This window comes from Gymnogyps californianus, chromosome 10 (assembly GCF_018139145.2).
Source record: "Gymnogyps californianus isolate 813 chromosome 10, ASM1813914v2, whole genome shotgun sequence".
Taxonomy (NCBI): Eukaryota; Metazoa; Chordata; class Aves; order Accipitriformes; family Cathartidae; genus Gymnogyps; species Gymnogyps californianus.
Genome location: NC_059480.1, coordinates 30164770 through 30177900, shown reverse-complemented (window position 1 = coordinate 30177900; position 13131 = coordinate 30164770). Strand labels below are relative to the sequence as shown.

The 13131-nt window shown below is 54.3% G+C and overlaps 1 long non-coding RNA gene across 1 annotated transcript; it reads right to left on the bottom strand.

Annotated features, from left to right (window-relative positions):
- Positions 1 to 633: 633 nt before the first annotated feature.
- Positions 634 to 5189, bottom strand: LOC127020119 (uncharacterized). Its single transcript, XR_007767016.1, has 3 exons — positions 5086 to 5189; positions 4874 to 4983; positions 634 to 758 (listed from the first exon to the last, which is right to left on the bottom strand). It is a non-coding gene; the product is annotated as an uncharacterized LOC127020119 (long non-coding RNA).
- Between the last annotated feature and the right edge of the window lie 7942 nt (positions 5190 to 13131).

Sequence of the window (13131 nt, the reverse complement as noted above, 5' to 3'; positions counted from 1 at the left end):
GAGGTGCTCCAGGCACTGGAGCAGAGCCCCCAGCACAGCCCCACCTGCTGTAGTGCGGCTCTGGGCAGTCCCACCACCTGCCAGCCCCCATGTCCCGCCGCCTGCCTCTGGCTCCAGCAGCCCCCCGCCCAGCACAGCAGCCTCGCTGCTGGCTCCGACACGGCATGCACCCCATGCCTCCGACACAGACCCCACCGGCACCACCGCCCCACTCAGGGCTTTCCCCGACACCCACCGGTCAATCATGCAGCCCTGCTCACCTTCTCCGTCAGTGCAGCCACAGCCCAGCAACACTCAGCAACCGCTCCGCTTTCCCTTGGCTCGCACCAGCCCTCCAGCAGCAGCCACCCTTTACAGGGGGGGCGTCACCATAGCCTCACTGCCTGCACCTGGGGCTCCAGCCCCGGCCCACAGTGGAGCCCAGCACAAACAGGGGGCCATCACCCAACGCCCACAGCGCATCACCTCCTCCCCTGGGCTCCATCGCAGCCCGGTGCAAAGGAAGAGCAAGCACAGCCAGAAGGGCAAAGGAACAGCAAGCGTTTATTCAGGCATGCATGTGCCAAGTCCCGGGAGCGAGTCTGCTCCAGGGCTCAGGGCCCCCAGCGCTCCCCCTGCCCTGGGACACTCAGCAGTCGTTTCCGGAGCTGCGCTTGTCAGTCCAGTGGGCAACGGGTAGTCGGTCGGTTGGCTCCTGGAGTGATGGGCTGCTGGGCAGAGGCGGAGGCTGCCAAAAATGAGGAGCAGGGCGCAGGACACTAGAAAGAGGAGAAAAGTGGCAGCCAGCTGGACAGCGGGGGTGTAGCGAGAAAGCATGAGCAGGGAACGCGACACAGATGGAGAAAGGAGCAGCAGGGAGAGAGGAAGAGAGCAGCAGAAAGAGGGAGAGGGAGCGGGACAGAGACCAACAAAGAAGGACGGGGAGCGGGATGGAGATGCAGAAAAAAACTAGGATGGACAGCACAACAGAAAGGGAGGAAAAAAGAACAGGGGCAGGGAGCCGGCCCGAGAGAGATGGAGAAAGACAAAAAAGCAACAAAGAACAGGGCAGAGAGGGAGGAATGAAACAACAGGGACAGGGAGCTGCGACAGCAAATGATGGAGAGAAGGGGTGGCGGGGGGAACAACACAAAACAAACCACATAACTACAAGGCAGAAGGAAGAATTAAGAAATATGGACAGGGAGCCAGAAAAAAAGAGAGCTGGAGAGCAAAAAGAATAGCAATGCACGCAGAAAGAAGAGGGGCGGGATTCTAAAATAGGGTAAGTGGGGAGCCAGAGACAGTGAGATGGAGAAAGGACAAAAGCAACGGGCTACAGGGCGGAGAGGGAAGAATTAATGAATAGGGACAGAGAGCGGCCAGAGAGAGACGGAGAAAGGCAAAAGATCGCACAGACTATGGGGCAGAGAGGGAGGAATTAAAAAACAGGGACAGGAGACAGACAGAGAGAGAGAGGCAGAAGTAAAATGGGGAAAAGCGATGGGCCACAGGGCAGAGAGGGAGGAACTGATAAACAGGGACAGGGGACCAGAGAGAGTACGATGGGGAATGGGAAAAAATAGCAGCGGGCTACAGGGAAGAGGGAGGAATTAAAGAACAGGGACTGGAAGCCAGACAGAGACATGGAGAAAGAAAGGAAAAAAAGCAGCGATGGCTCCAAGATGGATGGGGAGGAAATAAAAAAAATAGCAGCAGGGAGCCGGACAAAGAGAGATGGAAAAAGACGAACAAATAGCCTGGGGCTACACGACAGAGAATGTGGAATTAAAACACAGAGAGAGGGAGCCGGACAGAGAGAGACCAGGGGAAAAATCCAGAGAGGCTATGGGGGGCAGAGGGAGGAATTAAAAACTGAGGACAGGGAGGTGAACAGAGAGAGATGAAGATCGCAGGGAGTAGCGGTGGGTGCAGGAAGAAGAGGTAGGAATTAATAAATGGGGGCAGTGAGATGAACAGAGAGGGACGGAGAAAGGCACAAATAGCAGCAGGGTACAGGGCAGAGAGGAAGAATTAAAAAATGGGGGCAGTGAGACGGACATAGAGAGATGGAGAAAAGAAAAAAGCAATGGGCTACGTGGCGGAGAGGGAGGAATTAAAAACAGGGATGGGAAGCAAGAAGGAGCAAGATGGAGAAAGGGGGGAGGGACACCCGAGGGCAACGGGACAGGGAGGGAGGAATTAAAAGTGAGGGATGGGGAGCTGGGAAAGGAGAGGCAGAGAAAGAAACACAATCGCAACATGCTACAGGGCCAAGAAGGAAGAAACTGAGGGACAGGCAGCTGGACAGGGAGAGCCAGAGAAAGAAAAATACCAACAGGCTACAGGACAGAGAGGGAGGAATGAAAAAATAAGGATCTGGAGCTGGGCAGAGAGAGAAGGAGACATGAGAAATAGCCAGGGGCAACAGAGTAGCGAGAGGGAGGAAGGAAAAAACAGGGATCCAGAGCCAGACAGAGAGACGGCAAAAGAAAATTATAGCGATGGGCTACAGGGAGGAGAGGGAGGAAGGAAAAGACAGGGACGAGAAGCCAGACACTGAGCGACGCATATAGAAAGTATGGCAACAGCTAGAGGGCAGAGAGGGAGGAATTAAAACATAGGGACAGGGAGCCAGAGAGGGGGAGGGAGACAGATAAAGATGGGGGAAAACCAGAAAGCCAGGCTACAGGGAAGAGAAGGAGGAATTAAAAAATTGGGATGCAGAGCCGGACAGAGAGACGGAGAAAAAAGTAAAATCGCCATGGGCTAAAGGGCCCAGAAGGAAGAAGATGAAAAAATTGGGAGCGGGAGACGGCCAGAGAGAGACAGAGAAAGCAAAAACCGTGATGGGCTCCAAGACAGAGAGGAGGAATTTCAAAAGGAAGGGGCCGGGAGCTGTACAGAGAGAGACGGGGAAAGGGAAGAGAGCGACGGGCCGCAGGGCAGCGAGGGAAGAATTAAAAAGTAGGGACAGGGAGCTGGGCTGAGAGCGATGGAGAAAGGAAAAAAAAACTGTGACAGGCTACAGGGCAGAGAGGGAGCGATTAAAGACTCGGGACAGGAAGCAGGACAGAGAATGGAAAAATAGCAACAGGCCGTAGGGCAGAGAGGGAGGAATTAAAAAATGGGGACAGGGAGCCGGACAGCAAGAGATGAACAAAGACAAATAATAGCATTGGGCTACAGGGCGAGAGGAGAAACTGAAAAATAGGGACAAAGAGCCAGAAAAAGGAGAGACAAAGAAAGAACAAATTGCAATAGGCCACAGGACAAAGAAGGAGGAATTAAAAAACTGGGACTGGGAGCAATCCACAGAGGGACACTGGGGAACAAAAATTTAACGCGTACAGGGCAGAGAGGAAGGAATTAAAAAAAATAAGTAAAGACAGGGAGAGGGAGCCAGACAGAGAGCGACGGAGAAAGGGGGGGAGGGGGAAACTGCAATAGGCTAGAGGACAGAGAGGGAGCAACTAAAGGCTCAGGACAGGGAGCGGGACAGAGAACAGAAAAATAGCAACGGGCAGCAGGGCAGACATGGAGGAATTTAAAAAAAAATAAGTAAAGACAGACAGGGAGCCAGACAGAGAGAGACAGAAAGAAAAAACAGCGGTGGGCTACAAGACAGATAGGGAGGAATTAAAAATTTCTGGCAAGGAGCCAGACAGGGAGAGACAGCGAAAGAAATGAAATCGCAACATGGCACAGGACCGAGAAGGACGAAATTGAAAAACAAGGCCTGGGAACTGGAAAGAGAGAGCCAGAGAAAGAAAAAAGTACCAATGGGCTCTAGGGCAGAGAGGGAGGAATGAAAAAACAGGGCTGGGGAGCCAGAGAGAGAGAGAGAGAAATGAGGGGGAAAGCAACAGGCCACAGGGTACAGAGGGAGGAAGTAAAAGCGAGGGGCTGGGAGCTGGACAAAGAGAGGCGGAGAAAGAGACCTTCAGAAGTGACAGGATACAGGGCAGAGAGAGAGGAATTTTAAAAAGTCCGGCTCTTGAGCCGGACCAAGAGAGATGGAGAAAATAAAAATGGTGACGGGTAACAGGGCAGAGAGGGAGGAATTAAAAACCAAGGACAGGGAACTGGACAGAGAGACTGAGAAGGCAAAATGTCCCGACAGGCTTCCAGAGAGAGGGGGAGGAATTAAAAATTAGAGACAGGGAGTCGGACAGAGAGAGATGGAGAAAGGAAAAAAAACTGCAGCAGGCTACCAGGTAAAGAAGGAGAGTTTAAAAATGGGGACAGTGAGACGGACAGAGAGGGAGGGACATAGGAAAGAAGCGACGGGCGACGTGGCAGAGAGGGTGGAATGAAGAAAGAGGGACAGGGAGCTAGACAAACCGAGACGGGGAAAGAAAAATATAGCGATGGTCTAGGGGCAGAGAGGGAAGACTTAGAAAAAACAGGGACAGGGAGCAAGACAGTGAGATGGAGAAAGGAAAAAATAGCAACAGGCAACAGGACAGAGAGGGAGTTCAAAATGAGGGGCAGGGAGCAGGATAAAGGGAGACGGAGAAAGAAAGAGACTCGTGATGTGCTACAGAGCCGAGAAGGAAGACCTTGAACAGGGACAGGGAGCTGGGCAGAGAGAGCCAGAGACAGCAAAAATACCAACGGGCTACAGGACAGAGAGGGAGGAATGTGAAAATAGTGGCCAGGAGCCGGACAGAGAGAGATGGAGAAGGATAAAATAGCCACAGGCTACAGGGCTGAGAGAGGGAGGACCTAAAAGATGGGGACAGGGAGCTGCTCAGAGCAACATGGAGAAAGGAGTACAGGGGAGCAAAAAAAAAAAATTGCAGCAGCGTGGGGAAGAGAGGGGTACAGGGGAGGGGCAGGGAGGACCAGGATGCAGAAGAGGGGAGACAGGGCCCGAGGGCCCGGGACTCACCACAGCTCTCGCTCTTGGCGCTGCTGGGAGAATTTGCCAGTTCAGACGCTTCTTTCTCCTTCTCTCCTCCCTTCCTCTTCTGTAACTCCAGTCGCTTGGCTGTCCTCCACCTAAGAGAATACGTGGGTGTCTTATGAGATGAGGCTTCCTGGACATGTAGCCTCACTCACTCACGCACTACGCGGCCGTACCGCGCCGTTGGTGATACATACAGACCCTGTGGTGCACGCTGGCGGTCTGACCTGCCGAGAACTACAAAGGGGGATCCTTCCTCACCCGGAGAGACAGGCTCTCTCTTGCCTGTAGCGGGAGGCAGCTCCTGCCAGATGGCCTTTGATTTCTTCTTCTTTACCTTTAATCTGGCCTCTCTAGCTTCAGCTGCGGCAGCACCTGTCCACAGGCAGTAAGTGCTCCAACCATCCCTTTTTGCCCCCATGCTGTGAGGAGAGTGAGGCCAGGCAGAGACAACCCACTCAAGCCTGAGGCGGGTGCAGTAAACGGCATCCCCAGGGGAGAAACAGACAACTGCATCCTCAACACGGCCTCTGGCAGAGGGAAAGAAGAAGCAGTGACCATTATTACCATAGCACCCCTGGCCGGAGCCCCTCTTTCTGCAGGGGCTTCTGGAGATGCATCGAGGGCCAGCTTGCTGCCTTCACGACAGGGCTTGGGGGCAGCCTGGGGCTACGGGACAGGCTTCAGGGAGGCGCCTGGAGCTGGGGGCAGCTGCGTGGGGCGAGCGGGGCCGGGGGAGGCTCAGGGGGAGCTCTGGCGAGTTGGGGAGGCGCCGGCGTCTGCGCTTGGGGGGTGCCCGCCTCCTTCTCCTCTTCCCTTCTATCAGCTCCCGGGTAACTCCCTGGGGCTGCCCTGTCCCGGCTCGCCTCCAGCACACCGGGAGCCTGCCGCAGCGGGCAGTCTGAAGCTTCCCGTCCCGCCGCCAGCGGGCAGGAGACACCCCTGCACCCACCACAGCGGCTCGCTCACCTCACCGGTGGCCCCGGCCCTCACCCGGCGCCGGGACCGAAGCCCGGCGCGCCGCCATGCTGCTCCCGGGAACCGCGCATGCGCCGGCTGCCGACGGCGCGCCGGAGGGCCAGACCCGGCGCGCGAACGCCGGGCTGCAGTACCGCGCTGCGGCCACCGGGCGGCAGCAGCAGCGAGCGCCCGGCGGGCGGCGCTCGCCCCGGGGCGGCACCGGCGCTGCAGTGCCGCGCTTTGCGCGCCGAGCGCCCGCAGAAACCGCGGACGTGGGGCGGCAGCGGCGTTTCCTTACCGGGAGGCAGCAACGAGCGCGGCGGCATCACCCTGCAGGCACCGCAGCATCGCATTGCCGTTACCGGCAGACGTTAGTGTGGAGCACGGGGCCGCCACCGCGCATGCGCGGCTCCCGAGCTGCAGTACTCAGTTTTGGTCACCAGGAGGCAGTAGCGAGCGCTGGAAAGCGCACCATCGCGCATGCGCGTTTTCCCAGCTGCAGTACCCAATTTTGGTCGCCGGGCGGCAGCAGCGAGCGCGGCAACGCGCGCCACCGCGCATGCGCGACTTCCCAGCTGCAGTACCCAATTTTGGTCGCCGGGAGGCAGCAGCGAGCTCTGGAAATCGCGCCACCGCGCATGCGCGGCTCTCGAGCTGCAGTACTCAGTTTTGGTCACGAGGCGGCAGCAGCGAGCGCTGGAAAGCGCGCCACGCATGCGCGACTAGCTGCAGTCCCATTTGGCGCAGCAGCGAGCGCTGGGCGCGTTCTCCGAGCTGCAGTACTCAGTTTTGGTCGCCAGGCGGCAGCAGCGAGCGCTGCAAAGCGCGTCCACCGCGCATGCGCGGCTCCCGAGCTGCAGTACTCAGTTTTGGTCGCCAGGCGGCAGCAGCGAGCGCTGGAAAGCGCGCCACTCGCGCATGCGCGAGCTCCCAGCTGCAGTACTCAGTTTTGGTCGCCTGGTGGCAGCAGCGAGCACGTGCAAAGCACGCCACTGCGCATGCGCGGCTCTCGACCTGCAGTACCGAAAATCGGTCGCCGGGCGGCAGCAGCGAGCACTGCAAAGCGCGCCAACGCGCATGCGCGCTCCCAGAGCCGCAGTTCCAAAATTTGGCCGTCGGGCGGCAGCAGCGAGCGCTGCAAAGCGCGCCACTGCGCGTGCGCGGCTCCCCGGCTGCAGTACCGCCCGTCGCCGCCGGGCGGCAGCACGCGCTCACCGTTTCCCGTCCCCAGCATCGGCCGGGTGAGACACGAGCGGTGCCTCAGCCCAGCGTGCGCCGTCCGGAGACCGCAACTGCCCACTGGGGCTTCAGGGCTTACATTTCTCTGCCCTTTTCCCCCTCGCAGCCCAGACAGCAATATTCACTGCCTCTTGTACCAAAAAGCGTCCCAGGGGCTCAAGCATTTCGGTCCTTGGCGTCCGACTGCTTTAAAAGTCGGGTGGTTGTTTCTGTTCGTGCCTCCCACCCCATTACCCCAGAGTCAGCCCCAGGGATTGCTGTATCGGTCTGCGTGTGGCATCAGGGGTGTGGGAGCGACAGCAGCGAGCCAACAGATGCTGGTGAGAGAGTTAAAAAAAATAAGGCAACACAGATGACATCCTGAAGGCAGGGAGAAGAGACTGAAAGCTGCTCTGTGTGACGGGGGCAGCTATGTTCAGCAGGAAGCAGCACGTCGGAGCAGACCAGATGCAAGTGGCTGACCTGCAAACGAGTGATACGCGGGTGATCCTTGGGCTGTGTTGTGTTGTTCGCACCTTTCCTCACCTCTGTGCTATCAGTACTCTGCTCTCCTAATCCCGCATACACACAAGGCTTCCTGTGCAGGCCTTGTCACTTAAATCAGAGACACTGCACTGCACGATGTTACTTACCACCCTGCCCTCCACCGTGCAAAGTAATTAGACATGAAGCAGGGAAAGCAGAGGCATGGTGGTATATTAGATGTCCTTAGCAGATGACCGTAGAGCTCTGGAGGTTCCATCTTTGCTCTGTACAGGAGCGTAGCTCTGCACTCCTTGCCGCTCCTGATAGCAAGCATCGCAGTTGCACTTTGCTGCCTGCAATGCGCAATACTTGGTAGGCTGGATGGGCTGTTCTGCCAATGTGTCGGGAGAGCAGCTCAGTTCCTTTGGCTGCCTAATTCACCTCCTGAAACACTTCATCACTCAGTTTCTTTAATTCAGACCCCTCTAAATATCTCCTGGCCTGCAGGCCACTTTCAGCTAGCAAGACACCCCAAATATAGTGCAGGTACAAACCGAGCTGTCATCTCGCTTTGATTTCAAGTCTTTTGTAACTTGAACCCGATTGTTTTGGCATCAAGACTGCAAGGCAAGAAATATGCCTCTACTTGAACAAGCAAGACACCTGCCTGTCGTGGTTTAACCCCAGCCGGCAGCTAAGCACCATGCAGCCGCTCGCTCACTGCCCCCCCACCCCTGGGATGGGGGAGAGAATCAGGAAAAAAAAAAACCTCGTGAGTTGAGATAAAGACAGTTTAATAGGACAGAAAGGAGTGAAAAACAATGATAATGATAATAATAATATGACAATAGTAATACTAAAAGAATTAAACTATACAAAGCAAGTGGTGCACAATGCAATTGCTCACCACTCGTTGACCGATGCCCAGTTAGTTCCCGAGCCGCGATCCGCCCCTCCCAGCCAGCTCCCCCAGTTTATATACTGGGCATGATGTCATATGGTATGGAATAGCTCTTTGGCCAGTTTGGGTCAGCTGTCCTGGCAGTGTCCCCTCCCAGCTTCTTGTGCCCCTCCAGCCTTCTTGCTGGCTGGGCACGAGAAGCTGAAAAATCCTTGACTTAGTATAAACACTACTTAGCAACAACTGAAAACATCAGTGTGTTATCAACATTATTTTCCTACTAAATCCAAAGCACAGCACTGTACCAGCTACTAGGAAGAAAATTAACTCTGTCCTAGCCGAAACCAGGACACTGCCAAAAAGCTGTACACAGCGATACGTGGCTGCCTGAGACCGACACCTTTTCTGCTAAAACCAGAGTGCAGTTCCCTTGTGAAGAGCCATTGGCAGTGCAGAACGTACCTCAGCTTTCCCTGCACCGTGTCCCCAAAGAACAGCGTCAGTCTGACGAGGGTGTAGCTGCCTGTTGTTATGCCAGTCCCCTGCCCTTGAGAAAGCGGCTGCCTGTAGCAGCAGCAGAACGGCTGCTGCCCTAGGGGAAAGGAATGACTTGGTGTAAAGCTCTCCCGGCCGCCTGTGTCCCATGCAGAGTCGATGACCTTGGCACCCTATACACAGGGCCAAGCTAACAACCTGAGAAGGAATCAGAGGATGTAGCAGTTTCTGCAACAACCGTACTTTCCAGCCTAGCTAGACAGAGTAAGAGGTGAGAGAAAGGGGCCTGCTGGGTCCCTCGAGAGGCAGAATTGCTCTAGATTGTGCCATGGCTGTTTCACTCTTTGTCTTTGGCAGAATTACTTCGCAGAGGTTGGGGGACAGGTATGCTTGCACAGCCTGAGTACTGCTGCTTACAGAGCAAAACGCACTATAAAGCAGTAATGAAGAACAAGGATTGCCTGTCAAGATGGTAGGAATAACATGGAGAGCATAAAGCATTAGCCAGGCAGGGTTTGCAACTAACCTTGTGTCATGGTTTAATCCCAGTGGGCAACAGAGCACCACCCAACCGCTCACTCACTCCCCCGCCGATGTGATGGGGAAGAGAATCGGAAGGGCAAAAGTGAGAAAACTCACGGGCTGAGATAAAAACAGTTTAGTAATTAAAAAGAAACAACAACAAATTGTAAGGGAAAAAAAGAAAAAAAAAAAGGGAAAAAGAAAACCCAAGACAGACATGTGATACAAATGAAAACAATTGCTCACCACCAACTGACGAGTGCACAGCCAGTCCCTCAGCAGCACCCCCCCGCCAACCTCCCCCCCAGTTTTATTGCTGAGCATGACATTATACGGTCTGGAATATCCCTTGGGTCAGTTGGGGTCAGCTGTCCTGGCTGTGTCCCCTCCCAGCTCCTTGTGCACCCCCAGCCTGCTCGCTGGCGGGCAGGGTGAGGAGCAGAAAAGCCTTGGCGCTGTGCAAGCGCTGCTCAGCAATAACTAACACATCCCCGTGTTATCAACACTGTTTTCAGCACAAACCCAAAACGTAGCCCCACACCAGCTACTGTGAAGAAAGCTAACTCTATCCCATCCAAAACCAGCACACACAGAAACAAAATTTTAAAAGTTAAGTGGTACAGGAAACACAGGAAAAAAATTAAAAATGGGAACAGAAAACTAGAGAAATGGAGACATAGAAAGAAATTTTTAAAAGCGACGGCGTGCAGGAAAGACAGGAAAGCAATAAAAAATAGGGACACCAAACAATAAATGTTGACATAGAAAGAAAATGTAATAAGCGACAGCATTAAGACAGGAAAAAATTAAAAAATAAGGATAGGCTAAAAAACAGACACACATGGAAATATAGTTCAAGCAGCGACAGGGTGCACGACACACAGGAATAAATTAAAAAATATGGATAGGGAGCTGTCGTGGTTTAACCCCCGTCAGCAGCTGAGCACCACGCAGCTGCTCCCTCACTCCTCCCCACTCCCAGTGCGATGGGGAGGAGAATTCAGAAAGAAGGTAAAACTCATGGGTTGAGATAAGAACAGTTTAATAAGTCAAATATAATACTAACAATAACAATAATAATGAAATAATAATAATAGTAATGAAAAAGAACATAACAAAAAAAAAAGGAGAAAAGAGAAAAAAAACTAGTGATGCACAATGCCATTGCTCGCCACCCGCTGAGTGATGCCCCAGCAGCGATCCGCCCCTCCTGGCCAACTCCCCCCAGTTTGTATACTGGGCATGACGTTCCATGGTATGGAATACCCCTTTGGCTAGTTGGGGTCAGCTGCCCTGGCCATGCTCCCTCCCAGCTCCTTGCACACCTGCTTGCTGGCAGAGCATGGGAAACTGAAAAGTCCTTGGCTTAAGATAAGTGCTACTTAGCAACAACTAAAACATCAGAGTGTTATCAACATCATTCTCACACTAAATCCAAAACAGCACTGTACCAGCTACTAAGAAGAAAATTGACTCTATCCCAGCTGAAACCAGGACAGGCAGACACAGAGGAATTTAAAAAATTGGGACAGGAAGACAGACAGATGGAGAAAGACAAAAATAGTGATGGGCTGCAGGACAGAGACAGAGGAATGAAAAAAAGAGGGACAGGGAACAGGACAGAAGCACAGAGAGAAAAAGAAAATGGAGAGGTAAGACGACAGAGGAAAAGGGGGACTTGAAGAAAGAGAGAGGGAGAGGTACAGGGAAGCGAAAAAAATGACAGCTATGAGAGAAGGGGGCGGGGGACAAGGAGGGACTGGGATGCAGTAGAGGGGCAACATGGCCCCAAGGGTCCAGGACTCACCGCAACTCCCACTGTCGGAGCTGCTGGGAGAATGTGACAGTTTGGACTTGTCTGTCTCCCTCCTGCTCCCTTCCTTCTCTGTAGCTCTCGTTGCTTGACTGTCATCCATTTCAAAGAATAGATTGGTGTCTTTACAGCTCTTACAGTATGAGGCTTCCAGATACATAGCCTCACACGAGCACACGCTACATGGCTGTAGTGTGCTTTTGGTTGCACATATAGACCCTGCAGTGCACACTGGTGATCGGATCTGCTGACGACTAGACTGAGAGGGATCCTTCCTCACCAGGAGAGGCAGGCTGCCTCCTGTCTGCAGCTGGAGGCTGCTGCTGGCTGGATCCCCTTTATTTTAGTCTTCAGCTGCTTTCCTTTTTCTGGCCTCTCCAGCTTCAGCCCCGGCAGCTCCTGTCCACAGCCAGTAAGCGCGCTCGTCGGAGAACGAGGCCAAAGGCAACCCACCCAAACCTGAGCCAGATGCAGTCCACAACATCCCCGGGGAGGAACCCACAACCGAGTCCTCAGCACTGCCTCTGGGAGAGGGAAAGAGCAAGCAATTGTTATCCACAGGGCTGACTGTAGCTCTCCTCAGGCAGGAACCCCTCCTTCCGCAGGAGCTTCTGGAGGCAGCGCTCTTTCCCCAGACTGATGCTAAAGGCACCTGCATTGATGGAGAATAAAGCCTATTCAAGGGGCAGCTTGCTGCCATGAGGACCGCGTTTGGGAGCAGCCTGTGGCTATGGGCCAGGCTTCAGGAGAGGTGCTGGAGCTGGGGGCAGCTGCATGGGGTGAGCGGGGCTGGAGGAGTTTTGTTGAGCTGGGGAGGCACCCGGCGCCTTTTCCAGGGGGTGGGAAGGCCTCCAGGTCCCCAGAGGGGTGGGGGCATCCTGCCCCTCTTCCTGCTTCCTCTCCACCAGCTCTCAGAACAATCCCCGGGACCGGACTCCAACTGACCATCAGCCTGTCGGTTGGAAACACCCTTGCAGCTCGTCGGCACTCTCAGGCAGGCGTGCCCCAGCAGCACCATCCCCTGGGGCTGCAGCCCTGTGATACAAAGGGGCCATCCCCATCAGCCTCGCTGGCCCCCCCGGGGCTCTTCCAGCCCCAGCCCACAGCTGCAGCCATGGCCCCTTACACCCAGTAGGTAACCTGCTCCCCTGGACTGGGTGACAGCCACTCACCAAGTACAAAGGGCTACAAACACAGCCATGAGTGCAAAGGAGACAGCGAGTGTTTATTTGTTAATGTGTATAAGTCCCGGGAGCGATTCTGCTCTGGGGCTCGGTGCCTGTACATGCACCCTTCCCCTGGGACAACTCGGCAGTCGTTACTGGAGCAGCAGCTACAGAGAACGAAAATACAGTGATGGGGAACAGAAGAAAGCAACAGAAAGAGAAAAATCAGATGAGGGAGAAGGACTGAGGAGCAGAGAAAGGTACAGGGAAAAGGACAGTGAGATGGAGAAATCAATAAAAAAGGGAAGAGGAGCCCTGCAGGGACGTGGCAGAAGAAAAACAAGGTAAGAGAGCAAGACAGAGGGAAAGAGAGAGAAAATGATGAGTGGGGAGCAGAAAGGACAGATACAGAGAGAAACTGAATGAGAGGAATAAGGAAGGCGGGAGGGAGAGAAAAAGACAGGGAACAAACCAGAGGGACTGAGGAAAAAAGAGAGAGAGACAGGTCAAGAGAAAGAGATGGAGAAAGAAAAACCAGCGCTGGGCTGCAGGATGAGAAAAAAGGCCAGGGAGCAAGACAGAGGGGAATAATGGGACAGCGAGCTGGGGAGGGGGATATAGCAAGGAACAATGGGACAAGCAGTGGTATGGAAATACACAGACAAAAAGTTAGACGGAGGAT